Raw genomic sequence first — 26,939 nt, forward strand, 5'->3', positions numbered from 1 at the left:
CGATGGCAGCTGCCGAAATGAAGGACTCCGTTGAAATGTGGAGAAGCAAGAACGTAGACAAGCGCCTTGTGTTTGGGAGTCAGCAGCTGCTGGACTTTTGCGATTGCTTTCACTGTGCACTGAATGCCCGGACGGCATGTGCACGCTACAACAACGAGCTAGGCAGGAGTGGGCAGAAGAAAAAAGGCTTCAGACAGCAGCTTACATATTACCATGGAAAGGGCAGTGTTTTTGGAGTGTGCAGTAAAATCGTGTTTCTGGACAAGGGAGGCATAAGTGCGCTGCGCTCCTAAGCTATCTCCCTGCGAGACACACTGCCAAAGCTTTTCGTTATCATGCAGTCTAGTGCAGACGCACACTACGGCTCTCCGGAGCTGTCCGAAGCCAAGCGCCGGTGGCCGGCGTCTTTCGGCTGAAGCAGCGCTTCGGAGCGTACGGCTGTTGTGTGCGCGAAGCAGCCGCTTCTCCTGCTCCGGGAGCCGGACAGAGCGGTAGCTTGTACGAGGACGAAGAACGAAGCCGCAGAGCACCGGGCTTTTGCGCGCACCCTAAGGACTGCTAGTGGACCGTGGTGGCCGCTCGCCTGCCTCTTCAATTCCATTCTAGCATACTTATGGAAGGTGTTGCAGGACAATTTTCCTGAGTTTTGAATTCCTCTTGATGCAGCCCCTCCTAGGAAACTCGTGCTCGTCCTCTGAGTTTCCGAGTGCAGAGACCTCGATGGCAGCTGCAGAAATGAAGGGCTGCGTTGAGTTGTCGAGAAGCAAGAACATAGCCAGCGCCTTGTGTTTGGGAGTCAGCAGCTGCTGGACGTTTCCGATTGCTTTCACTGTGCACTGAATGCCAGGACGGCATGTGCACGTTAAAACAACGAGCTGGGCAAGAGCAGGAAGGGAGCACGGCCATCAGAGAGCATCTGGCATCTTGCCCTGGAAAGGGCAGTGTTTTTGGAGTGTGCAGTAAAATCGTGTTTCTGGACAAGGGAGGCATAAGTGCGCTGCGCTGCTACGCTTTCTCCCTGCGAGACACACTGCCAAAGCTTTTCGCTATGTTGCAGTCTAGTGCAGACGCACACTACGGCTCTCCGGAGCTGTCCGAAGCCAAGCGCCGGTGGCCGGCGTCTTTCGGCTGAAGCTGCGCTTCGGAGCGTACGGCTGTTGTGTGCGCGAGGCAGCCGCTTCTCCTGCTCCGGGAGCCGGACAGAGCGGTAGCTTGTACGAGGGCGAAGAACGTTGCCGCAGGGAGACGACATTGAGTGCACAGCCTTGGCACTGCTAGAGGACGGTGGCTAACGCTCCCTGCCTCTTCAATGCACTGCTGGCATGCTTTATTGAAGGTGTTCCGAGACAACTTTCCTGGGTTTTGACTTCGTCCTGATGAAGCCCCTCTTGGGAAATTGGTGCTCGTCCCCGAAGGCTCGAGATGCAGAGAACTCGATGGCAGCTGCCGAAATGAAGGACTCCGTTGAAATGTGGAGAAGCAAGAACGTAGACAAGCGCCTTGTGTTTGGGAGTCAGCAGCTGCTGGACTTTTGCGATTGCTTTCACTGTGCACTGAATGCCTGGACGGCATGTGCACGCTACAACAACGAGCTAGGCAGGAGTGGGCAGAAGAAAAAAGGCTTCAGACAGCAGCTTACATATTACCATGGAAAGGGCAGTGTTTTTGGAGTGTGCAGTAAAATCGTGTTTCTGGACAAGGGAGGCATAAGTGCGCTGCGCTCCTAAGCTATCTCCCTGCGAGACACACTGCCAAAGCTTTTCGTTATCATGCAGTCTGGTGCAGAGGCACACTACGGCTCTCCGGAGCTGTCCGAAGCCAAGCGCCGGTGGCCGGCGTCTTTCGGCTGAAGCAGCGCTTCGGAGCGTACGGCTGTTGTGTGCGCGAAGCAGCCGCTTCTCCTGCTCCGGGAGCCGGACAGAGCGGTAGCTTGTACGAGGACGAAGAACGAAGCCGCAGAGCACCGGGCTTTTGCGCGCACCCTAAGGACTGCTAGTGGACCGTGGTGGCCGCTCGCCTGCCTCTTCAATTCCATTCTAGCATACTTATGGAAGGTGTTGCAGGACAATTTTCCTGAGTTTTGAATTCCTCTTGATGCAGCCCCTCCTAGGAAACTCGTGCTCGTCCTCTGAGTTTCCGAGTGCAGAGACCTCGATGGCAGCTGCAGAAATGAAGGGCTGCGTTGAGTTGTCGAGAAGCAAGAACATAGCCAGCGCCTTGTGTTTGGGAGTCAGCAGCTGCTGGACTTTTGCGATTGCTTTCACTGTGCACTGAATGCCAGGACGGCATGTGCACGTTAAAACAACGAGCTGGGCAAGAGCAGGAAGGGAGCACGGCCATCAGAGAGCATCTGGCATCTTGCCCTGGAAAGGGCAGTGTTTTTGGAGTGTGCAGTAAAATCGTGTTTCTGGACAAGGGAGGCATAAGTGCGCTGCGCTCCTAAGCTATCTCCCTGCGAGACACACTGCCAAAGCTTTTCGTTATCATGCAGTCTAGTGCAGACGCACACTACGGCTCTCCGGAGCTGTCCGAAGCCAAGCGCCGGTGGCCGGCGTCTTTCGGCTGAAGCAGCGCTTCGGAGCGTACGGCTGCCGCTCCGCTGTTGTGTGCGCGAGGCAGCCGCTTCTCCTGCTCCGGGAGCCGGACAGAGCGGTAGCTTGTACGAGGACGAAGAACGAAGCCGCAGAGCACCGGGCTTTTGCGCGCACCCTAAGGGCTGCTAGTGGACCGTGGTGGCCGCTCGCCTGCCTCTTCAATTCCATTCTGGCATACTTATGGAAGGTGTTCCAGGACAATTTTCCTGAGTTTTGAATTCCTCTTGATGCAGCCCCTCCTAGGAAACTCGTGCTCGTCCTCTGAGTTTCCGAGTGCCGAGACCTCGATGGCAGCTGCAGAAATGAAGGGCTGCGTTGAGTTGTCGAGAAGCAAGAACATAGCCAGCGCCTTGTGTTTGGGAGTCAGCAGCTGCTGGACTTTTGCGATTGCTTTCACTGTGCACTGAATGCCAGGACGGCATGTGCACGTTAAAACAACGAGCTGGGCAAGAGCAGGAAGGGAGCACGGCCATCAGAGAGCATCTGGCATCTTGCCCTGGAAAGGGCAGTGTTTTTGGAGTGTGCAGTAAAATCGTGTTTCTGGACAAGGGAGGCATAAGTGCGCTGCGCTCCTAAGCTATCTCCCTGCGAGACACACTGCCAAAGCTTTTCGTTATCATGCAGTCTAGTGCAGACGCACACTACGGCTCTCCGGAGCTGTCCGAAGCCAAGCGCCGGTGGCCGGCGTCTTTCGGCTGAAGCAGCGCTTCGGAGCGTACGGCTGTTGTGTGCGCGAAGCAGCCGCTTCTCCTGCTCCGGGAGCCGGACAGAGCGGTAGCTTGTACGAGGGCGAAGAACGTTGCCGCAGGGAGACGACATTGAGTGCACAGCCTTGGCACTGCTAGAGGACGGTGGCTAACGCTCCCTGCCTCTTCAATGCACTGCTGGCATGCTTTATTGAAGGTGTTCCGAGACAACTTTCCTGGGTTTTGACTTCGTCCTGATGAAGCCCCTCTTGGGAAATTGGTGCTCGTCCCCGAAGGCTCGAGATGCAGAGAACTCGATGGCAGCTGCCGAAATGAAGGACTCCGTTGAAATGTGGAGAAGCAAGAACGTAGACAAGCGCCTTGTGTTTGGGAGTCAGCAGCTGCTGGACTTTTGCGATTGCTTTCACTGTGCACTGAATGCCTGGACGGCATGTGCACGCTACAACAACGAGCTAGGCAGGAGTGGGCAGAAGAAAAAAGGCTTCAGACAGCAGCTTACATATTACCATGGAAAGGGCAGTGTTTTTGGAGTGTGCAGTAAAATCGTGTTTCTGGACAAGGGAGGCATAAGTGCGCTGCGCTCCTAAGCTATCTCCCTGCGAGACACACTGCCAAAGCTTTTCGTTATCATGCAGTCTGGTGCAGACGCACACTACGGCTCTCCGGAGCTGTCCGAAGCCAAGCGCCGGTGGCCGGCGTCTTTCGGCTGAAGCAGCGCTTCGGAGCGTACGGCTGTTGTGTGCGCGAAGCAGCCGCTTCTCCTGCTCCGGGAGCCGGACAGAGCGGTAGCTTGTACGAGGGCGAAGAACGAAGCCGCAGAGCACCGGGCTTTTGCGCGCACCCTAAGGACTGCTAGTGGACCGTGGTGGCCGCTCGCCTGCCTCTTCAATTCCATTCTAGCATACTTATGGAAGGTGTTCCAGGACAATTTTCCTGAGTTTTGAATTCCTCTTGATGCAGCCCCTCCTAGGAAACTCGTGCTCGTCCTCTGAGTTTCCGAGTGCAGAGACCTCGATCGCAGCTGCAGAAATGAAGGGCTGCGTTGAGTTGTCGAGAAGCAAGAACATAGCCAGCGCCTTGTGTTTGGGAGTCAGCAGCTGCTGGACGTTTCCGATTGCTTTCACTGTGCACTGAATGCCAGGACGGCATGTGCACGTTATAACAACGAGCTGGGCAAAGAGTAACCGAAAGATCACGGCCGTCAGAAAGAAGCTTAATATTGCCCTGGAAAGGGCAGTGTTTTTGGAGTGTGCAGTAAAATCGTGTTTCTGGACAAGGGAGGCATAAGTGCGCTGCGCTCCTAAGCTATCTCCCTGCGAGACACACTGCCAAAGCCTTTCGTTATCATGCAGTCTAGTGCGGACGCACACTACGGCTCTCCGGAGCTGTCCGAAGCCAAGCGCCGGTGGCCGGCGTCTTTCGGCTGAAGCTGCGCTTCGGAGCGTACGGCTGCCGCTCCGCTGTTGTGTGCGCGAGGCAGCCGCTTCTCCTGCTCCGGGAGCCGGACAGAGCGGTAGATTGTACGAGGACGAAGAACGAAGCCGCAGAGCACCGGGCTTCTGCGCGCACCCTAAGGACTGCTAGTGGACCGTGGTAGCCGCTCGCCTGCCTCTTCAATTCCCTTCTTGCATGCTTTATTGAAGGTGTTCCAGGACAATTTTCCTAAGTTTTGAATTCGTCCTGCTGCAGCCCTTCCTGGGAAACTCCTTCTCCTCCTTTGAGGCTCCACTATGCAGAGACCTCGATGGCAGCTGCAGAAATGAAGGGCTGCGTTGAGTTGTCGAGAAGCAAGAACATAGCCAGCGCCTTGTGTTTGGGAGTCAGCAGCTGCTGGACTTTTGCGATTGCTTTCACTGTGCACTGAATGCCAGGACGGCATGTGCACGTTAAAACAACGAGCTGGGCAAGAGCAGGAAGGGAGCACGGCCATCAGAGAGCATCTGGCATCTTGCCCTGGAAAGGGCAGTGTTTTTGGAGTGTGCAGTAAAATCGTGTTTCTGGTCAAGGGAGGCATAAGTGCGCTGCGCTCCTAAGCTATCTCCCTGCGAGACACACTGCCAAAGCCTTTCGTTATCATGCAGTCTGGTGCAGACGCACACTACGGCTCTCCGGAGCTGTCCGAAGCCAAGCGCCGGTGGCCGGCGTCTTTCGGCTGAAGCAGCGCTTCGGAGCGTACGGCTGTTGTGTGCGCGAAGCAGCCGCTTCTCCTGCTCCGGGAGCCGGACAGAGCGGTTAGCTTGTACGATAGCGAAGAACGAAGCCGCAGAGCACCGGGCTTTTGCGCGCACCCTAAGGACTGCTAGTGGACCGTGGTGGCCGCTCGCCTGCCTCTTCAATTCCATTCTAGCATACTTATGGAAGGTGTTCCAGGACAATTTTCCTGAGTTTTGAATTCCGCCTGATGCAGCCCTTCCTGGGAAAATCCTGCTCCTCCTCTGAGGCTCCGACAGGCAGAGACCTCGATAGCAACTGCAGAAATGAAGGGCTGCGTTGAGTTGTCGAGAAGCAAGAACATAGCCAGCGCCTTGTGTTTGGGAGTCAGCAGCTGCTGGACTTTTGCGATTGCTTTCACTGTGCACTGAATGCTAGGAAGGCATGTGCACGTTAAAACAACGAGCTGGGCAAGAGCAGGAAGGGAGCACGGGCATCAGAGAGCATCTGGCATCTTGCCCTGGAAAGGGCAGTGTTTTTGGAGTGTGCAGTAAAATCGTGTTTCTGGACAAGGGAGGCATAAGTGCGCTGCGCTGCTACGCTTTCTCCCTGCGAGACACACTGCCAAAGCTTTTCGCTATGTTGCAGTCTAGTGCAGACGCACACTACGGCTCTCCGGAGCTGTCCGAAGCCAAGCGCCGGTGGCCGGCGTCTTCCGGCTGAAGCAGCGCTTCGGAGCGTACGGCTGCCGCTGCGCTCTTGTGTGCGCGAAGCAGCCGCTTCTCCTGCTCCGGGAGCCGGACAGAGCGGTAGCTTGTACGAGGGCGAAGAACGTTGCCGCAGGGAGACGACATTGAGTGCACAGCCTTGGCACTGCTAGAGGACGGTGGCTAACGCTCCCTGCCTCTTCAATGCACTGCTGGCATGCTTTATTGAAGGTGTTCCGAGACAACTTTCCTGGGTTTTGACTTCGTCCTGATGAAGCCCCTCTTGGGAAATTGGTGCTCGTCCCCGAAGGCTCGAGATGCAGAGAACTCGATGGCAGCTGCCGAAATGAAGGACTCCGTTGAAATGTGGAGAAGCAAGAACGTAGACAAGCGCCTTGTGTTTGGGAGTCAGCAGCTGCTGGACTTTTGCCATTGCTTTCACTGTGCACTGAATGCCCGGACGGCATGTGCACGCTACAACAACGAGCTAGGCAGGAGTGGGCAGAAGAAAAAAGGCTTCAGACAGCAGCTTACATATTACCATGGAAAGGGCAGTGTTTTTGGAGTGTGCAGTAAAATCGTGTTTCTGGACAAGGGAGGCATAAGTGCGCTGCGCTCCTAAGCTATCTCCCTGCGAGACACACTGCCAAAGCTTTTCGTTATCATGCAGTCTAGTGCAGACGCACACTACGGCTCTCCGGAGCTGTCCGAAGCCAAGCGCCGGTGGCCGGCGTCTTTCGGCTGAAGCTGCGCTTCGGAGCGTACGGCTGCCGCTCCGCTGTTGTGTGCGCGAGGCAGCCGCTTCTCCTGCTCCGGGAGCCGGTCAGAGCGGTAGCTTGTACGAGGACGAAGAACGAAGCCGCAGAGCACCGGGCTTTTGCGCGCACCCTAAGGACTGCTAGTGGACCGTGGTGGCCGCTCGCCTGCCTCTTCAATTCCATTCTAGCATACTTATGGAAGGTGTTCCAGGACAATTTTCCTGAGTTTTGAATTCCTCTTGATGCAGCCCCTCCTAGGAAACTCGTGCTCGTCCTCTGAGTTTCCGAGTGCAGAGACCTCGATCGCAGCTGCAGAAATGAAGGGCTGCGTTGAGTTGTCGAGAAGCAAGAACATAGCCAGCGCCTTGTGTTTGGGACTCAGCAGCTGCTGGACGTTTCCGATTGCTTTCACTGTGCACTGAATGCCAGGACGGCATGTGCACGTTAAAACAACGAGCTGGGCAAAGAGTAACCGAAAGATCACGGCCGTCAGAAAGAAGCTTAATATTGCCCTGGAAAGGGCAGTGTTTTTGGAGTGTGCAGTAAAATCATGTTTCTGGACAAGGGAGGCATAAGTGCGGTGCGCTCCTAAGCTATCTCCATGCGAGACACACTGCCAAAGCTTTTCGTTATCATGCAGTCTAGTGCAGACGCACACTACGGCTCTCCGGAGCTGTCCGAAGCCAAGCGCCGGTGGCCGGCGTCTTTCGGCTGAAGCTGCGCTTCGGAGCGTACGGCTGCCGCTCCGCTGTTGTGTGCGCGAGGCAGCCGCTTCTCCTGCTCCGGGAGCCGGACAGAGCGGTAGCTTGTACGAGGACGAAGAACGAAGCCGCAGAGCACCGGGCTTTTGCGCGCACCCTAAGGACTGCTAGTGGACCGTGGTGGCCGCTCGCCTGCCTCTTCAATTCCATTCTAGCATACTTATGGAAGGTGTTGCAGGACAATTTTCCTGAGTTTTGAATTCCTCTTGATGCAGCCCCTCCTAGGAAACTCGTGCTCGTCCTCTGAGTTTCCGAGTGCAGAGACCTCGATGGCAGCTGCAGAAATGAAGGGCTGCGTTGAGTTGTCGAGAAGCAAGAACATAGCCAGCGCCTTGTGTTTGGGAGTCAGCAGCTGCTGGACGTTTGCGATTGCTTTCACTGTGCACTGAATGCCAGGACGGCATGTGCACGTTAAAACAACGAGCTGGGCAAGAGCAGGAAGGGAGCACGGCCATCAGAGAGCATCTGGCATCTTGCCCTGGAAAGGGCAGTGTTTTTGGAGTGTGCAGTAAAATCGTGTTTCTGGACAAGGGAGGCATAAGTGCGCTGCGCTCCTAAGCTATCTCCCTGCGAGACACACTGCCAAAGCCTTTCGTTATCATGCAGTCTGGTGCAGACGCACACTACGGCTCTCCGGAGCTGTCCGAAGCCAAGCGCCGGTGGCCGGCGTCTTTCGGCTGAAGCTGCGCTTCGGAGCGTACGGCTGTTGTGTGCGCGAAGCAGCCGCTTCTCCTGCTCCGGGAGCCGGACAGAGCGGTTAGCTTGTACGATAGCGAAGAACGAAGCCGCAGAGCACCGGGCTTTTGCGCGCACCCTAAGGACTGCTAGTGGACCGTGGTGGCCGCTCGCCTGCCTCTTCAATTCCATTCTAGCATACTTATGGAAGGTGTTCCAGGACAATTTTCCTGAGTTTTGAATTCCGCCTGATGCAGCCCTTCCTGGGAAAATCCTGCTCCTCCTCTGAGGCTCCGACAGGCAGAGACCTCGATAGCAACTGCAGAAATGAAGGGCTGCGTTGAGTTGTCGAGAAGCAAGAACATAGCCAGCGCCTTGTGTTTGGGAGTCAGCAGCTGCTGGACTTTTGCGATTGCTTTCACTGTGCACTGAATGCTAGGAAGGCATGTGCACGTTAAAACAACGAGCTGGGCAAGAGCAGGAAGGGAGCACGGGCATCAGAGAGCATCTGGCATCTTGCCCTGGAAAGGGCAGTGTTTTTGGAGTGTGCAGTAAAATCGTGTTTCTGGACAAGGGAGGCATAAGTGCGCTGCGCTGCTACGCTTTCTCCCTGCGAGACACACTGCCAAAGCTTTTCGCTATGTTGCAGTCTAGTGCAGACGCACACTACGGCTCTCCGGAGCTGTCCGAAGCCAAGCGCCGGTGGCCGGCGTCTTTCGGCTGAAGCTGCGCTTCGGAGCGTACGGCTGCCGCTGCGCTCTTGTGTGCGCGAAGCAGCCGCTTCTCCTGCTCCGGGAGCCGGACAGAGCGGTAGCTTGTACGAGGGCGAAGAACGTTGCCGCAGGGAGACGACATTGAGTGCACAGCCTTGGCACTGCTAGAGGACGGTGGCTAACGCTCCCTGCCTCTTCAATGCACTGCTGGCATGCTTTATTGAAGGTGTTCCAAGACAACTTTCCTGGGTTTTGACTTCGTCCTGATGAAGCCCCTCTTGGGAAATTGGTGCTCGTCCCCGAAGGCTCGAGATGCAGAGAACTCGATGGCAGCTGCCGAAATGAAGGACTCCGTTGAAATGTGGAGAAGCAAGAACGTAGACAAGCGCCTTGTGTTTGGGAGTCAGCAGCTGCTGGACTTTTGCCATTGCTTTCACTGTGCACTGAATGCCCGGACGGCATGTGCACGCTACAACAACGAGCTAGGCAGGAGTGGGCAGAAGAAAAAAGGCTTCAGACAGCAGCTTACATATTACCATGGAAAGGGCAGTGTTTTTGGAGTGTGCAGTAAAATCGTGTTTCTGGACAAGGGAGGCATAAGTGCGCTGCGCTCCTAAGCTATCTCCCTGCGAGACACACTGCCAAAGCTTTTCGTTATCATGCAGTCTAGTGCAGACGCACACTACGGCTCTCCGGAGCTGTCCGAAGCCAAGCGCCGGTGGCCGGCGTCTTTCGGCTGAAGCTGCGCTTCGGAGCGTACGGCTGCCGCTCCGCTGTTGTGTGCGCGAGGCAGCCGCTTCTCCTGCTCCGGGAGCCGGACAGAGCGGTAGCTTGTACGAGGACGAAGAACGAAGCCGCAGAGCACCGGGCTTTTGCGCGCACCCTAAGGACTGCTAGTGGACCGTGGTGGCCGCTCGCCTGCCTCTTCAATTCCATTCTAGCATACTTATGGAAGGTGTTCCAGGACAATTTTCCTGAGTTTTGAATTCCTCTTGATGCAGCCCCTCCTAGGAAACTCGTGCTCGTCCTCTGAGTTTCCGAGTGCAGAGACCTCGATCGCAGCTGCAGAAATGAAGGGCTGCGTTGAGTTGTCGAGAAGCAAGAACATAGCCAGCGCCTTGTGTTTGGGACTCAGCAGCTGCTGGACGTTTCCGATTGCTTTCACTGTGCACTGAATGCCAGGACGGCATGTGCACGTTAAAACAACGAGCTGGGCAAAGAGTAACCGAAAGATCACGGCCGTCAGAAAGAAGCTTAATATTGCCCTGGAAAGGGCAGTGTTTTTGGAGTGTGCAGTAAAATCATGTTTCTGGACAAGGGAGGCATAAGTGCGGTGCGCTCCTAAGCTATCTCCATGCGAGACACACTGCCAAAGCTTTTCGTTATCATGCAGTCTAGTGCAGACGCACACTACGGCTCTCCGGAGCTGTCCGAAGCCAAGCGCCGGTGGCCGGCGTCTTTCGGCTGAAGCTGCGCTTCGGAGCGTACGGCTGCCGCTCCGCTGTTGTGTGCGCGAGGCAGCCGCTTCTCCTGCTCCGGGAGCCGGACAGAGCGGTAGCTTGTACGAGGACGAAGAACGAAGCCGCAGAGCACCGGGCTTTTGCGCGCACCCTAAGGACTGCTAGTGGACCGTGGTGGCCGCTCGCCTGCCTCTTCAATTCCATTCTAGCATACTTATGGAAGGTGTTCCAGGACAATTTTCCTGAGTTTTGAATTCCTCTTGATGCAGCCCCTCCTAGGAAACTCGTGCTCGTCCTCTGAGTTTCCGAGTGCAGAGACCTCGATCGCAGCTGCAGAAATGAAGGGCTGCGTTGAGTTGTCGAGAAGCAAGAACATAGCCAGCGCCTTGTGTTTGGGACTCAGCAGCTGCTGGACGTTTCCGATTGCTTTCACTGTGCACTGAATGCCAGGACGGCATGTGCACGTTAAAACAACGAGCTGGGCAAAGAGTAACCGAAAGATCACGGCCGTCAGAAAGAAGCTTAATATTGCCCTGGAAAGGGCAGTGTTTTTGGAGTGTGCAGTAAAATCATGTTTCTGGACAAGGGAGGCATAAGTGCGGTGCGCTCCTAAGCTATCTCCATGCGAGACACACTGCCAAAGCTTTTCGTTATCATGCAGTCTAGTGCAGACGCACACTACGGCTCTCCGGAGCTGTCCGAAGCCAAGCGCCGGTGGCCGGCGTCTTTCGGCTGAAGCTGCGCTTCGGAGCGTACGGCTGCCGCTCCGCTGTTGTGTGCGCGAGGCAGCCGCTTCTCCTGCTCCGGGAGCCGGACAGAGCGGTAGATTGTACGAGGACGAAGAACGAAGCCGCAGAGCACCGGGCTTCTGCGCGCACCCTAAGGACTGCTAGTGGACCGTGGTAGCCGCTCGCCTGCCTCTTCAATTCCCTTCTTGCATGCTTTATTGAAGGTGTTCCAGGACAATTTTCCTAAGTTTTGAATTCGTCCTGCTGCAGCCCTTCCTGGGAAACTCCTTCTCCTCCTTTGAGGCTCCACTATGCAGAGACCTCGATGGCAGCTGCAGAAATGAAGGGCTGCGTTGAGTTGTCGAGAAGCAAGAACATAGCCAGCGCCTTGTGTTTGGGAGTCAGCAGCTGCTGGACTTTTGCGATTGCTTTCACTGTGCACTGAATGCCAGGACGGCATGTGCACGTTAAAACAACGAGCTGGGCAAGAGCAGGAAGGGAGCACGGCCATCAGAGAGCATCTGGCATCTTGCCCTGGAAAGGGCAGTGTTTTTGGAGTGTGCAGTAAAATCGTGTTTCTGGTCAAGGGAGGCATAAGTGCGCTGCGCTCCTAAGCTATCTCCCTGCGAGACACACTGCCAAAGCCTTTCGTTATCATGCAGTCTGGTGCAGACGCACACTACGGCTCTCCGGAGCTGTCCGAAGCCAAGCGCCGGTGGCCGGCGTCTTTCGGCTGAAGCTGCGCTTCGGAGCGTACGGCTGTTGTGTGCGCGAAGCAGCCGCTTCTCCTGCTCCGGGAGCCGGACAGAGCGGTTAGCTTGTACGATAGCGAAGAACGAAGCCGCAGAGCACCGGGCTTTTGCGCGCACCCTAAGGACTGCTAGTGGACCGTGGTGGCCGCTCGCCTGCCTCTTCAATTCCATTCTAGCATACTTATGGAAGGTGTTCCAGGACAATTTTCCTGAGTTTTGAATTCCGCCTGATGCAGCCCTTCCTGGGAAAATCCTGCTCCTCCTCTGAGGCTCCGACAGGCAGAGACCTCGATAGCAACTGCAGAAATGAAGGGCTGCGTTGAGTTGTCGAGAAGCAAGAACATAGCCAGCGCCTTGTGTTTGGGAGTCAGCAGCTGCTGGACTTTTGCGATTGCTTTCACTGTGCACTGAATGCTAGGAAGGCATGTGCACGTTAAAACAACGAGCTGGGCAAGAGCAGGAAGGGAGCACGGGCATCAGAGAGCATCTGGCATCTTGCCCTGGAAAGGGCAGTGTTTTTGGAGTGTGCAGTAAAATCGTGTTTCTGGACAAGGGAGGCATAAGTGCGCTGCGCTGCTACGCTTTCTCCCTGCGAGACACACTGCCAAAGCTTTTCGCTATGTTGCAGTCTAGTGCAGACGCACACTACGGCTCTCCGGAGCTGTCCGAAGCCAAGCGCCGGTGGCCGGCGTCTTTCGGCTGAAGCTGCGCTTCGGAGCGTACGGCTGCCGCTGCGCTCTTGTGTGCGCGAAGCAGCCGCTTCTCCTGCTCCGGGAGCCGGACAGAGCGGTAGCTTGTACGAGGGCGAAGAACGTTGCCGCAGGGAGACGACATTGAGTGCACAGCCTTGGCACTGCTAGAGGACGGTGGCTAACGCTCCCTGCCTCTTCAATGCACTGCTGGCATGCTTTATTGAAGGTGTTCCGAGACAACTTTCCTGGGTTTTGACTTCGTCCTGATGAAGCCCCTCTTGGGAAATTGGTGCTCGTCCCCGAAGGCTCGAGATGCAGAGAACTCGATGGCAGCTGCCGAAATGAAGGACTCCGTTGAAATGTGGAGAAGCAAGAACGTAGACAAGCGCCTTGTGTTTGGGAGTCAGCAGCTGCTGGACTTTTGCCATTGCTTTCACTGTGCACTGAATGCCCGGACGGCATGTGCACGCTACAACAACGAGCTAGGCAGGAGTGGGCAGAAGAAAAAAGGCTTCAGACAGCAGCTTACATATTACCATGGAAAGGGCAGTGTTTTTGGAGTGTGCAGTAAAATCGTGTTTCTGGACAAGGGAGGCATAAGTGCGCTGCGCTCCTAAGCTATCTCCCTGCGAGACACACTGCCAAAGCTTTTCGTTATCATGCAGTCTAGTGCAGACGCACACTACGGCTCTCCGGAGCTGTCCGAAGCCAAGCGCCGGTGGCCGGCGTCTTTCGGCTGAAGCTGCGCTTCGGAGCGTACGGCTGCCGCTCCGCTGTTGTGTGCGCGAGGCAGCCGCTTCTCCTGCTCCGGGAGCCGGACAGAGCGGTAGCTTGTACGAGGACGAAGAACGAAGCCGCAGAGCACCGGGCTTTTGCGCGCACCCTAAGGACTGCTAGTGGACCGTGGTGGCCGCTCGCCTGCCTCTTCAATTCCATTCTAGCATACTTATGGAAGGTGTTCCAGGACAATTTTCCTGAGTTTTGAATTCCTCTTGATGCAGCCCCTCCTAGGAAACTCGTGCTCGTCCTCTGAGTTTCCGAGTGCAGAGACCTCGATCGCAGCTGCAGAAATGAAGGGCTGCGTTGAGTTGTCGAGAAGCAAGAACATAGCCAGCGCCTTGTGTTTGGGACTCAGCAGCTGCTGGACGTTTCCGATTGCTTTCACTGTGCACTGAATGCCAGGACGGCATGTGCACGTTAAAACAACGAGCTGGGCAAAGAGTAACCGAAAGATCACGGCCGTCAGAAAGAAGCTTAATATTGCCCTGGAAAGGGCAGTGTTTTTGGAGTGTGCAGTAAAATCATGTTTCTGGACAAGGGAGGCATAAGTGCGGTGCGCTCCTAAGCTATCTCCATGCGAGACACACTGCCAAAGCTTTTCGTTATCATGCAGTCTAGTGCAGACGCACACTACGGCTCTCCGGAGCTGTCCGAAGCGAAGCGCCGGTGGCCGGCGTCTTTCGGCTGAAGCTGCGCTTCGGAGCGTACGGCTGCCGCTCCGCTGTTGTGTGCGCGAGGCAGCCGCTTCTCCTGCTCCGGGAGCCGGACAGAGCGGTAGCTTGTACGAGGACGAAGAACGAAGCCGCAGAGCACCGGGCTTTTGCGCGCACCCTAAGGACTGCTAGTGGACCGTGGTGGCCGCTCGCCTGCCTCTTCAATTCCATTCTAGCATACTTATGGAAGGTGTTCCAGGACAATTTTCCTGAGTTTTGAATTCCTCTTGATGCAGCCCCTCCTAGGAAACTCGTGCTCGTCCTCTGAGTTTCCGAGTGCAGAGACCTCGATCGCAGCTGCAGAAATGAAGGGCTGCGTTGAGTTGTCGAGAAGCAAGAACATAGCCAGCGCCTTGTGTTTGGGACTCAGCAGCTGCTGGACGTTTCCGATTGCTTTCACTGTGCACTGAATGCCAGGACGGCATGTGCACGTTAAAACAACGAGCTGGGCAAAGAGTAACCGAAAGATCACGGCCGTCAGAAAGAAGCTTAATATTGCCCTGGAAAGGGCAGTGTTTTTGGAGTGTGCAGTAAAATCATGTTTCTGGACAAGGGAGGCATAAGTGCGGTGCGCTCCTAAGCTATCTCCATGCGAGACACACTGCCAAAGCTTTTCGTTATCATGCAGTCTAGTGCAGACGCACACTACGGCTCTCCGGAGCTGTCCGAAGCCAAGCGCCGGTGGCCGGCGTCTTTCGGCTGAAGCTGCGCTTCGGAGCGTACGGCTGCCGCTCCGCTGTTGTGTGCGCGAGGCAGCCGCTTCTCCTGCTCCGGGAGCCGGACAGAGCGGTAGCTTGTACGAGGACGAAGAACGAAGCCGCAGAGCACCGGGCTTTTGCGCGCACCCTAAGGACTGCTAGTGGACCGTGGTGGCCGCTCGCCTGCCTCTTCAATTCCATTCTAGCATACTTATGGAAGGTGTTCCAGGACAATTTTCCTGAGTTTTGAATTCCTCTTGATGCAGCCCCTCCTAGGAAACTCGTGCTCGTCCTCTGAGTTTCCGAGTGCAGAGACCTCGATCGCAGCTGCAGAAATGAAGGGCTGCGTTGAGTTGTCGAGAAGCAAGAACATAGCCAGCGCCTTGTGTTTGGGAGTCAGCAGCTGCTGGACGTTTCCGATTGCTTTCACTGTGCACTGAATGCCAGGACGGCATGTGCACGTTATAACAACGAGCTGGGCAAAGAGTAACCGAAAGATCACGGCCGTCAGAAAGAAGCTTAATATTGCCCTGGAAAGGGCAGTGTTTTTGGAGTGTGCAGTAAAATCGTGTTTCTGGACAAGGGAGGCATAAGTGCGCTGCGCTCCTAAGCTATCTCCCTGCGAGACACACTGCCAAAGCCTTTCGTTATCATGCAGTCTAGTGCGGACGCACACTACGGCTCTCCGGAGCTGTCCGAAGCCAAGCGCCGGTGGCCGGCGTCTTTCGGCTGAAGCTGCGCTTCGGAGCGTACGGCTGCCGCTCCGCTGTTGTGTGCGCGAGGCAGCCGCTTCTCCTGCTCCGGGAGCCGGACAGAGCGGTAGATTGTACGAGGACGAAGAACGAAGCCGCAGAGCACCGGGCTTCTGCGCGCACCCTAAGGACTGCTAGTGGACCGTGGTAGCCGCTCGCCTGCCTCTTCAATTCCCTTCTTGCATGCTTTATTGAAGGTGTTCCAGGACAATTTTCCTAAGTTTTGAATTCGTCCTGCTGCAGCCCTTCCTGGGAAACTCCTTCTCCTCCTTTGAGGCTCCACTATGCAGAGACCTCGATGGCAGCTGCAGAAATGAAGGGCTGCGTTGAGTTGTCGAGAAGCAAGAACATAGCCAGCGCCTTGTGTTTGGGAGTCAGCAGCTGCTGGACTTTTGCGATTGCTTTCACTGTGCACTGAATGCCAGGACGGCATGTGCACGTTAAAACAACGAGCTGGGCAAGAGCAGGAAGGGAGCACGGCCATCAGAGAGCATCTGGCATCTTGCCCTGGAAAGGGCAGTGTTTTTGGAGTGTGCAGTAAAATCGTGTTTCTGGTCAAGGGAGGCATAAGTGCGCTGCGCTCCTAAGCTATCTCCCTGCGAGACACACTGCCAAAGCCTTTCGTTATCATGCAGTCTGGTGCAGACGCACACTACGGCTCTCCGGAGCTGTCCGAAGCCAAGCGCCGGTGGCCGGCGTCTTTCGGCTGAAGCAGCGCTTCGGAGCGTACGGCTGTTGTGTGCGCGAAGCAGCCGCTTCTCCTGCTCCGGGAGCCGGACAGAGCGGTTAGCTTGTACGATAGCGAAGAACGAAGCCGCAGAGCACCGGGCTTTTGCGCGCACCCTAAGGACTGCTAGTGGACCGTGGTGGCCGCTCGCCTGCCTCTTCAATTCCATTCTAGCATACTTATGGAAGGTGTTCCAGGACAATTTTCCTGAGTTTTGAATTCCGCCTGATGCAGCCCTTCCTGGGAAAATCCTGCTCCTCCTCTGAGGCTCCGACAGGCAGAGACCTCGATAGCAACTGCAGAAATGAAGGGCTGCGTTGAGTTGTCGAGAAGCAAGAACATAGCCAGCGCCTTGTGTTTGGGAGTCAGCAGCTGCTGGACTTTTGCGATTGCTTTCACTGTGCACTGAATGCTAGGAAGGCATGTGCACGTTAAAACAACGAGCTGGGCAAGAGCAGGAAGGGAGCACGGGCATCAGAGAGCATCTGGCATCTTGCCCTGGAAAGGGCAGTGTTTTTGGAGTGTGCAGTAAAATCGTGTTTCTGGACAAGGGAGGCATAAGTGCGCTGCGCTGCTACGCTTTCTCCCTGCGAGACACACTGCCAAAGCTTTTCGCTATGTTGCAGTCTAGTGCAGACGCACACTACGGCTCTCCGGAGCTGTCCGAAGCCAAGCGCCGGTGGCCGGCGTCTTTCGGCTGAAGCTGCGCTTCGGAGCGTACGGCTGCCGCTGCGCTCTTGTGTGCGCGAAGCAGCCGCTTCTCCTGCTCCGGGAGCCGGACAGAGCGGTAGCTTGTACGAGGGCGAAGAACGTTGCCGCAGGGAGACGACATTGAGTGCACAGCCTTGGCACTGCTAGAGGACGGTGGCTAACGCTCCCTGCCTCTTCAATGCACTGCTGGCATGCTTTATTGAAGGTGTTCCGAGACAACTTTCCTGGGTTTTGACTTCGTCCTGATGAAGCCCCTCTTGGGAAATTGGTGCTCGTCCCCGAAGGCTCGAGATGCAGAGAACTCGATGGCAGCTGCCGAAATGAAGGACTCCGTTGAAATGTGGAGAAGCAAGAACGTAGACAAGCGCCTTGTGTTTGGGAGTCAGCAGCTGCTGGACTTTTGCCATTGCTTTCACTGTGCACTGAATGCCCGGACGGCATGTGCACGCTACAACAACGAGCTAGGCAGGAGTGGGCAGAAGAAAAAAGGCTTCAGACAGCAGCTTACATATTACCATGGAAAGGGCAGTGTTTTTGGAGTGTGCAGTAAAATCGTGTTTCTGGACAAGGGAGGCATAAGTGCGCTGCGCTCCTAAGCTATCTCCCTGCGAGACACACTGCCAAAGCTTTTCGTTATCATGCAGTCTAGTGCAGACGCACACTACGGCTCTCCGGAGCTGTCCGAAGCCAAGCGCCGGTGGCCGGCGTCTTTCGGCTGAAGCTGCGCTTCGGAGCGTACGGCTGCCGCTCCGCTGTTGTGTGCGCGAGGCAGCCGCTTCTCCTGCTCCGGGAGCCGGACAGAGCGGTAGCTTGTACGAGGACGAAGAACGAAGCCGCAGAGCACCGGGCTTTTGCGCGCACCCTAAGGACTGCTAGTGGACCGTGGTGGCCGCTCGCCTGCCTCTTCAATTCCATTCTAGCATACTTATGGAAGGTGTTGCAGGACAATTTTCCTGAGTTTTGAATTCCTCTTGATGCAGCCCCTCCTAGGAAACTCGTGCTCGTCCTCTGAGTTTCCGAGTGCAGAGACCTCGATCGCAGCTGCAGAAATGAAGGGCTGCGTTGAGTTGTCGAGAAGCAAGAACATAGCCAGCGCCTTGTGTTTGGGACTCAGCAGCTGCTGGACGTTTCCGATTGCTTTCACTGTGCACTGAATGCCAGGACGGCATGTGCACGTTAAAACAACGAGCTGGGCAAAGAGTAACCGAAAGATCACGGCCGTCAGAAAGAAGCTTAATATTGCCCTGGAAAGGGCAGTGTTTTTGGAGTGTGCAGTAAAATCATGTTTCTGGACAAGGGAGGCATAAGTGCGGTGCGCTCCTAAGCTATCTCCATGCGAGACACACTGCCAAAGCTTTTCGTTATCATGCAGTCTAGTGCAGACGCACACTACGGCTCTCCGGAGCTGTCCGAAGCCAAGCGCCGGTGGCCGGCGTCTTTCGGCTGAAGCTGCGCTTCGGAGCGTACGGCTGCCGCTCCGCTGTTGTGTGCGCGAGGCAGCCGCTTCTCCTGCTCCGGGAGCCGGACAGAGCGGTAGCTTGTACGAGGACGAAGAACGAAGCCGCAGAGCACCGGGCTTTTGCGCGCACCCTAAGGACTGCTAGTGGACCGTGGTGGCCGCTCGCCTGCCTCTTCAATTCCATTCTAGCATACTTATGGAAGGTGTTCCAGGACAATTTTCCTGAGTTTTGAATTCCTCTTGATGCAGCCCCTCCTAGGAAACTCGTGCTCGTCCTCTGAGTTTCCGAGTGCAGAGACCTCGATCGCAGCTGCAGAAATGAAGGGCTGCGTTGAGTTGTCGAGAAGCAAGAACATAGCCAGCGCCTTGTGTTTGGGAGTCAGCAGCTGCTGGACGTTTGCGATTGCTTTCACTGTGCACTGAATGCCAGGACGGCATGTGCACGTTAAAACAACGAGCTGGGCAAAGAGTAACCGAAAGATCACGGCCGTCAGAAAGAAGCTTAATATTGCCCTGGAAAGGGCAGTGTTTTTGGAGTGTGCAGTAAAATCATGTTTCTGGACAAGGGAGGCATAAGTGCGGTGCGCTCCTAAGCTATCTCCATGCGAGACACACTGCCAAAGCTTTTCGTTATCATGCAGTCTAGTGCAGACGCACACTACGGCTCTCCGGAGCTGTCCGAAGCCAAGCGCCGGTGGCCGGCGTCTTTCGGCTGAAGCAGCGCTTCGGAGCGTACGGCTGCCGCTCCGCTGTTGTGTGCGCGAAGCAGCCGCTTCTCCTGCTCCGGGAGCCGGACAGAGCGGTAGCTTGTACGAGGACGAAGAACGAAGCCGCAGAGCACCGGGCTTTTGCGCGCACCCTAAGGACTGCTAGTGGACCGTGGTGGCCGCTCGCCTGCCTCTTCAATTCCATTCTAGCATACTTATGGAAGGTGTTCCAGGACAATTTTCCTGAGTTTTGAATTCCGCCTGATGCAGCCCTTCCTGGGAAAATCCTGCTCCTCCTCTGAGGCTCCGACAGGCAGAGACCTCGATAGCAACTGCAGAAATGAAGGGCTGCGTTGAGTTGTCGAGAAGCAAGAACATAGCCAGCGCCTTGTGTTTGGGAGTCAGCAGCTGCTGGACTTTTGCGATTGCTTTCACTGTGCACTGAATGCTAGGAAGGCATGTGCACGTTAAAACAACGAGCTGGGCAAGAGCAGGAAGGGAGCACGGGCATCAGAGAGCATCTGGCATCTTGCCCTGGAAAGGGCAGTGTTTTTGGAGTGTGCAGTAAAATCGTGTTTCTGGACAAGGGAGGCATAAGTGCGCTGCGCTGCTACGCTTTCTCCCTGCGAGACACACTGCCAAAGCTTTTCGCTATGTTGCAGTCTAGTGCAGACGCACACTACGGCTCTCCGGAGCTGTCCGAAGCCAAGCGCCGGTGGCCGGCGTCTTTCGGCTGAAGCTGCGCTTCGGAGCGTACGGCTGCCGCTGCGCTCTTGTGTGCGCGAAGCAGCCGCTTCTCCTGCTCCGGGAGCCGGACAGAGCGGTAGCTTGTACGAGGGCGAAGAACGTTGCCGCAGGGAGACGACATTGAGTGCACAGCCTTGGCACTGCTAGAGGACGGTGGCTAACGCTCCCTGCCTCTTCAATGCACTGCTGGCATGCTTTATTGAAGGTGTTCCGAGACAACTTTCCTGGGTTTTGACTTCGTCCTGATGAAGCCCCTCTTGGGAAATTGGTGCTCGTCCCCGAAGGCTCGAGATGCAGAGAACTCGATGGCAGCTGCCGAAATGAAGGACTCCGTTGAAATGTGGAGAAGCAAGAACGTAGACAAGCGCCTTGTGTTTGGGAGTCAGCAGCTGCTGGACTTTTGCCATTGCTTTCACTGTGCACTGAATGCCCGGACGGCATGTGCACGCTACAAAAACGAGCTAGGCAGGAGTGGGCAGAAGAAAAAAGGCTTCAGACAGCAGCTTACATATTACCATGGAAAGGGCAGTGTTTTTGGAGTGTGCAGTAAAATCGTGTTTCTGGACAAGGGAGGCATAAGTGCGCTGCGCTCCTAAGCTATCTCCCTGCGAGACACACTGCCAAAGCTTTTCGTTATCATGCAGTCTAGTGCAGACGCACACTACGGCTCTCCGGAGCTGTCCGAAGCCAAGCGCCGGTGGCCGGCGTCTTTCGGCTGAAGCTGCGCTTCGGAGCGTACGGCTGCCGCTCCGCTGTTGTGTGCGCGAGGCAGCCGCTTCTCCTGCTCCGGGAGCCGGACAGAGCGGTAGCTTGTACGAGGACGAAGAACGAAGCCGCAGAGCACCGGGCTTTTGCGCGCACCCTAAGGACTGCTAGTGGACCGTGGTGGCCGCTCGCCTGCCTCTTCAATTCCATTCTAGCATACTTATGGAAGGTGTTGCAGGACAATTTTCCTGAGTTTTGAATTCCTCTTGATGCAGCCCCTCCTAGGAAACTCGTGCTCGTCCTCTGAGTTTCCGAGTGCAGAGACCTCGATCGCAGCTGCAGAAATGAAGGGCTGCGTTGAGTTGTCGAGAAGCAAGAACATAGCCAGCGCCTTGTGTTTGGGACTCAGCAGCTGCTGGACGTTTCCGATTGCTTTCACTGTGCACTGAATGCCAGGACGGCATGTGCACGTTAAAACAACGAGCTGGGCAAAGAGTAACCGAAAGATCACGGCCGTCAGAAAGAAGCTTAATATTGCCCTGGAAAGGGCAGTGTTTTTGGAGTGTGCAGTAAAATCATGTTTCTGGACAAGGGAGGCATAAGTGCGGTGCGCTCCTAAGCTATCTCCATGCGAGACACACTGCCAAAGCTTTTCGTTATCATGCAGTCTAGTGCAGACGCACACTACGGCTCTCCGGAGCTGTCCGAAGCCAAGCGCCGGTGGCCGGCGTCTTTCGGCTGAAGCTGCGCTTCGGAGCGTACGGCTGCCGCTCCGCTGTTGTGTGCGCGAGGCAGCCGCTTCTCCTGCTCCGGGAGCCGGACAGAGCGGTAGCTTGTACGAGGACGAAGAACGAAGCCGCAGAGCACCGGGCTTTTGCGCGCACCCTAAGGACTGCTAGTGGACCGTGGTGGCCGCTCGCCTGCCTCTTCAATTCCATTCTAGCATACTTATGGAAGGTGTTCCAGGACAATTTTCCTGAGTTTTGAATTCCTCTTGATGCAGCCCCTCCTAGGAAACTCGTGCTCGTCCTCTGAGTTTCCGAGTGCAGAGACCTCGATCGCAGCTGCAGAAATGAAGGGCTGCGTTGAGTTGTCGAGAAGCAAGAACATAGCCAGCGCCTTGTGTTTGGGAGTCAGCAGCTGCTGGACTTTTGCGATTGCTTTCACTGTGCACTGAATGCCAGGACGGCATGTGCACGTTAAAACAACGAGCTGGGCAAAGAGTAACCGAAAGATCACGGCCGTCAGAAAGAAGCTTAATATTGCCCTGGAAAGGGCAGTGTTTTTGGAGTGTGCAGTAAAATCATGTTTCTGGACAAGGGAGGCATAAGTGCGGTGCGCTCCTAAGCTATCTCCATGCGAGACACACTGCCAAAGCTTTTCGTTATCATGCAGTCTAGTGCAGACGCACACTACGGCTCTCCGGAGCTGTCCGAAGCCAAGCGCCGGTGGCCGGCGTCTTTCGGCTGAAGCTGCGCTTCGGAGCGTACGGCTGCCGCTCCGCTGTTGTGTGCGCGAGGCAGCCGCTTCTCCTGCTCCGGGAGCCGGACAGAGCGGTAGCTTGTACGAGGACGAAGAACGAAGCCGCAGAGCACCGGGCTTTTGCGCGCACCCTAAGGACTGCTAGTGGACCGTGGTGGCCGCTCGCCTGCCTCTTCAATTCCATTCTAGCATACTTATGGAAGGTGTTCCAGGACAATTTTCCTGAGTTTTGAATTCCTCTTGATGCAGCCCCTCCTAGGAAACTCGTGCTCGTCCTCTGAGTTTCCGAGTGCAGAGACCTCGATCGCAGCTGCAGAAATGAAGGGCTGCGTTGAGTTGTCGAGAAGCAAGAACATAGCCAGCGCCTTGTGTTTGGGACTCAGCAGCTGCTGGACGTTTGCGATTGCTTTCACTGTGCACTGAATGCCAGGACGGCATGTGCACGTTAAAACAACGAGCTGGGCAAAGAGTAACCGAAAGATCACGGCCGTCAGAAAGAAGCTTAATATTGCCCTGGAAAGGGCAGTGTTTTTGGAGTGTGCAGTAAAATCATGTTTCTGGACAAGGGAGGCATAAGTGCGGTGCGCTCCTAAGCTATCTCCATGCGAGACACACTGCCAAAGCTTTTCGTTATCATGCAGTCTAGTGCAGACGCACACTACGGCTCTCCGGAGCTGTCCGAAGCCAAGCGCCGGTGGCCGGCGTCTTTCGGCTGAAGCAGCGCTTCGGAGCGTACGGCTGCCGCTGCGCTCTTGTGTGCGCGAAGCAGCCGCTTCTCCTGCTCCGGGAGCCGGACAGAGCGGTAGCTTGTACGAGGGCGAAGAACGTTGCCGCAGGGAGACGACATTGAGTGCACAGCCTTGGCACTGCTAGAGGACGGTGGCTAACGCTCCCTGCCTCTTCAATGCACTGCTGGCATGCTTTATTGAAGGTGTTCCAGGACAATTTTCCTGGGTTTTGACTTCGTCCTGATGAAGCCCCTCTTGGGAAATTGGTGCTCGTCCCCGAAGGCTCGAGATGCAGAGAACTCGATGGCAGCTGCCGAAATGAAGGACTCCGTTGAAATGTGGAGAAGCAAGAACGTAGACAAGCGCCTTGTGTTTGGGAGTCAGCAGCTGCTGGACTTTTGCGATTGCTTTCACTGTGCACTGAATGCCCGGACGGCATGTGCACGCTACAACAACGAGCTAGGCAGGAGTGGGCAGAAGAAAAAAGGCTTCAGACAGCAGCTTACATATTACCATGGAAAGGGCAGTGTTTTTGGAGTGTGCAGTAAAATCGTGTTTCTGGACAAGGGAGGCATAAGTGCGCTGCGCTCCTAAGCTATCTCCCTGCGAGACACACTGCCAAAGCTTTTCGCTATGTTGCAGTCTAGTGCAGACGCACACTACGGCTCTCCGGAGCTGTCCGAAGCCAAGCGCCGGTGGCCGGCGTCTTTCGGCTGAAGCAGCGCTTCGGAGCGTACGGCTGTTGTGTGCGCGAAGCAGCCGCTTCTCCTGCTCCGGGAGCCGGACAGAGCGGTAGCTTGTACGAGGACGAAGAACGAAGCCGCAGAGCACCGGGCTTTTGCGCGCACCCTAAGGACTGCTAGTGGACCGTGGTGGCCGCTCGCCTGCCTCTTCAATTCCATTCTAGCATACTTATGGAAGGTGTTGCAGGACAATTTTCCTGAGTTTTGAATTCCTCTTGATGCAGCCCCTCCTAGGAAACTCGTGCTCGTCCTCTGAGTTTCCGAGTGCAGAGACCTCGATGGCAGCTGCAGAAATGAAGGGCTGCGTTGAGTTGTCGAGAAGCAAGAACATAGCCAGCGCCTTGTGTTTGGGAGTCAGCAGCTGCTGGACTTTTGCGATTGCTTTCACTGTGCACTGAATGCCAGGACGGCATGTGCACGTTAAAACAACGAGCTGGGCAAGAGCAGGAAGGGAGCACGGCCATCAGAGAGCATCTGGCATCTTGCCCTGGAAAGGGCAGTGTTTTTGGAGTGTGCAGTAAAATCGTGTTTCTGGACAAGGGAGGCATAAGTGCGCTGCGCTGCTACGCTTTCTCCCTGCGAGACACACTGCCAAAGCTTTTCGCTATGTTGCAGTCTAGTGCAGACGCACACTACGGCTCTCCGGAGCTGTCCGAAGCCAAGCGCCGGTGGCCGGCGTCTTTCGGCTGAAGCTGCGCTTCGGAGCGTACGGCTGCCGCTGCGCTCTTGTGTGCGCGAAGCAGCCGCTTCTCCTGCTCCGGGAGCCGGACAGAGCGGTAGCTTGTACGAGGGCGAAGAACGTTGCCGCAGGGAGACGACATTGAGTGCACAGCCTTGGCACTGCTAGAGGACGGTGGCTAACGCTCCCTGCCTCTTCAATGCACTGCTGGCATGCTTTATTGAAGGTGTTCCGAGACAACTTTCCTGGGTTTTGACTTCGTCCTGATGAAGCCCCTCTTGGGAAATTGGTGCTCGTCCCCGAAGGCTCGAGATGCAGAGAACTCGATGGCAGCTGCCGAAATGAAGGACTCCGTTGAAATGTGGAGAAGCAAGAACGTAGACAAGCGCCTTGTGTTTGGGAGTCAGCAGCTGCTGGACTTTTGCCATTGCTTTCACTGTGCACTGAATGCCCGGACGGCATGTGCACGCTACAACAACGAGCTAGGCAGGAGTGGGCAGAAGAAAAAAGGCTTCAGACAGCAGCTTACATATTACCATGGAAAGGGCAGTGTTTTTGGAGTGTGCAGTAAAATCGTGTTTCTGGACAAGGGAGGCATAAGTGCGCTGCGCTCCTAAGCTATCTCCCTGCGAGACACACTGCCAAAGCTTTTCGCTATGTTGCAGTCTAGTGCAGACGCACACTACGGCTCTCCGGAGCTGTCCGAAGCCAAGCGCCGGTGGCCGGCGTCTTTCGGCTGAAGCTGCGCTTCGGAGCGTACGGCTGCCGCTCCGCTGTTGTGTGCGCGAGGCAGCCGCTTCTCCTGCTCCGGGAGCCGGACAGAGCGGTAGCTTGTACGAGGACGAAGAACGAAGCCGCAGAGCACCGGGCTTTTGCGCGCACCCTAAGGACTGCTAGTGGACCGTGGTGGCCGCTCGCCTGCCTCTTCAATTCCATTCTAGCATACTTATGGAAGGTGTTCCAGGACAATTTTCCTGAGTTTTGAATTCCTCTTGATGCAGCCCCTCCTAGGAAACTCGTGCTCGTCCTCTGAGTTTCCGAGTGCAGAGACCTCGATCGCAGCTGCAGAAATGAAGGGCTGCGTTGAGTTGTCGAGAAGCAAGAACATAGCCAGCGCCTTGTGTTTGGGACTCAGCAGCTGCTGGACGTTTGCGATTGCTTTCACTGTGCACTGAATGCCAGGACGGCATGTGCACGTTAAAACAACGAGCTGGGCAAAGAGTAACCGAAAGATCACGGCCGTCAGAAAGAAGCTTAATATTGCCCTGGAAAGGGCAGTGTTTTTGGAGTGTGCAGTAAAATCATGTTTCTGGACAAGGGAGGCATAAGTGCGGTGCGCTCCTAAGCTATCTCCATGCGAGACACACTGCCAAAGCTTTTCGTTATCATGCAGTCTAGTGCAGACGCACACTACGGCTCTCCGCAGCTGTCCGAAGCCAAGCGCCGGTGGCCGGCGTCTTTCGGCTGAAGCTGCGCTTCGGAGCGTACGGCTGCCGCTCCGCTGTTGTGTGCGCGAGGCAGCCGCTTCTCCTGCTCCGGGAGCCGGACAGAGCGGTAGCTTGTACGAGGACGAAGAACGAAGCCGCAGAGCACCGGGCTTTTGCGCGCACCCTAAGGACTGCTAGTGGACCGTGGTGGCCGCTCGCCTGCCTCTTCAATTCCATTCTAGCATACTTATGGAAGGTGTTCCAGGACAATTTTCCTGAGTTTTGAATTCCTCTTGATGCAGCCCCTCCTAGGAAACTCGTGCTCGTCCTCTGAGTTTCCGAGTGCAGAGACCTCGATCGCAGCTGCAGAAATGAAGGGCTGCGTTGAGTTGTCGAGAAGCAAGAACATAGCCAGCGCCTTGTGTTTGGGACTCAGCAGCTGCTGGACGTTTCCGATTGCTTTCACTGTGCACTGAATGCCAGGACGGCATGTGCACGTTAAAACAACGAGCTGGGCAAAGAGTAACCGAAAGATCACGGCCGTCAGAAAGAAGCTTAATATTGCCCTGGAAAGGGCAGTGTTTTTGGAGTGTGCAGTAAAATCATGTTTCTGGACAAGGGAGGCATAAGTGCGGTGCGCTCCTAAGCTATCTCCATGCGAGACACACTGCCAAAGCTTTTCGTTATCATGCAGTCTAGTGCAGACGCACACTACGGCTCTCCGGAGCTGTCCGAAGCCAAGCGCCGGTGGCCGGCGTCTTTCGGCTGAAGCTGCGCTTCGGAGCGTACGGCTGCCGCTCCGCTGTTGTGTGCGCGAGGCAGCCGCTTCTCCTGCTCCGGGAGCCGGACAGAGCGGTAGCTTGTACGAGGACGAAGAACGAAGCCGCAGAGCACCGGGCTTTTGCGCGCACCCTAAGGACTGCTAGTGGACCGTGGTGGCCGCTCGCCTGCCTCTTCAATTCCATTCTAGCATACTTATGGAAGGTGTTCCAGGACAATTTTCCTGAGTTTTGAATTCCTCTTGATGCAGCCCCTCCTAGGAAACTCGTGCTCGTCCTCTGAGTTTCCGAGTGCAGAGACCTCGATGGCAGCTGCAGAAATGAAGGGCTGCGTTGAGTTGTCGAGAAGCAAGAACATAGCCAGCGCCTTGTGTTTGGGACTCAGCAGCTGCTGGACGTTTCCG

This window comes from Lonchura striata, chromosome 4, assembly GCF_046129695.1.
Source record: "Lonchura striata isolate bLonStr1 chromosome 4, bLonStr1.mat, whole genome shotgun sequence".
Lineage (NCBI taxonomy): Eukaryota > Metazoa > Chordata > Aves > Passeriformes > Estrildidae > Lonchura > Lonchura striata.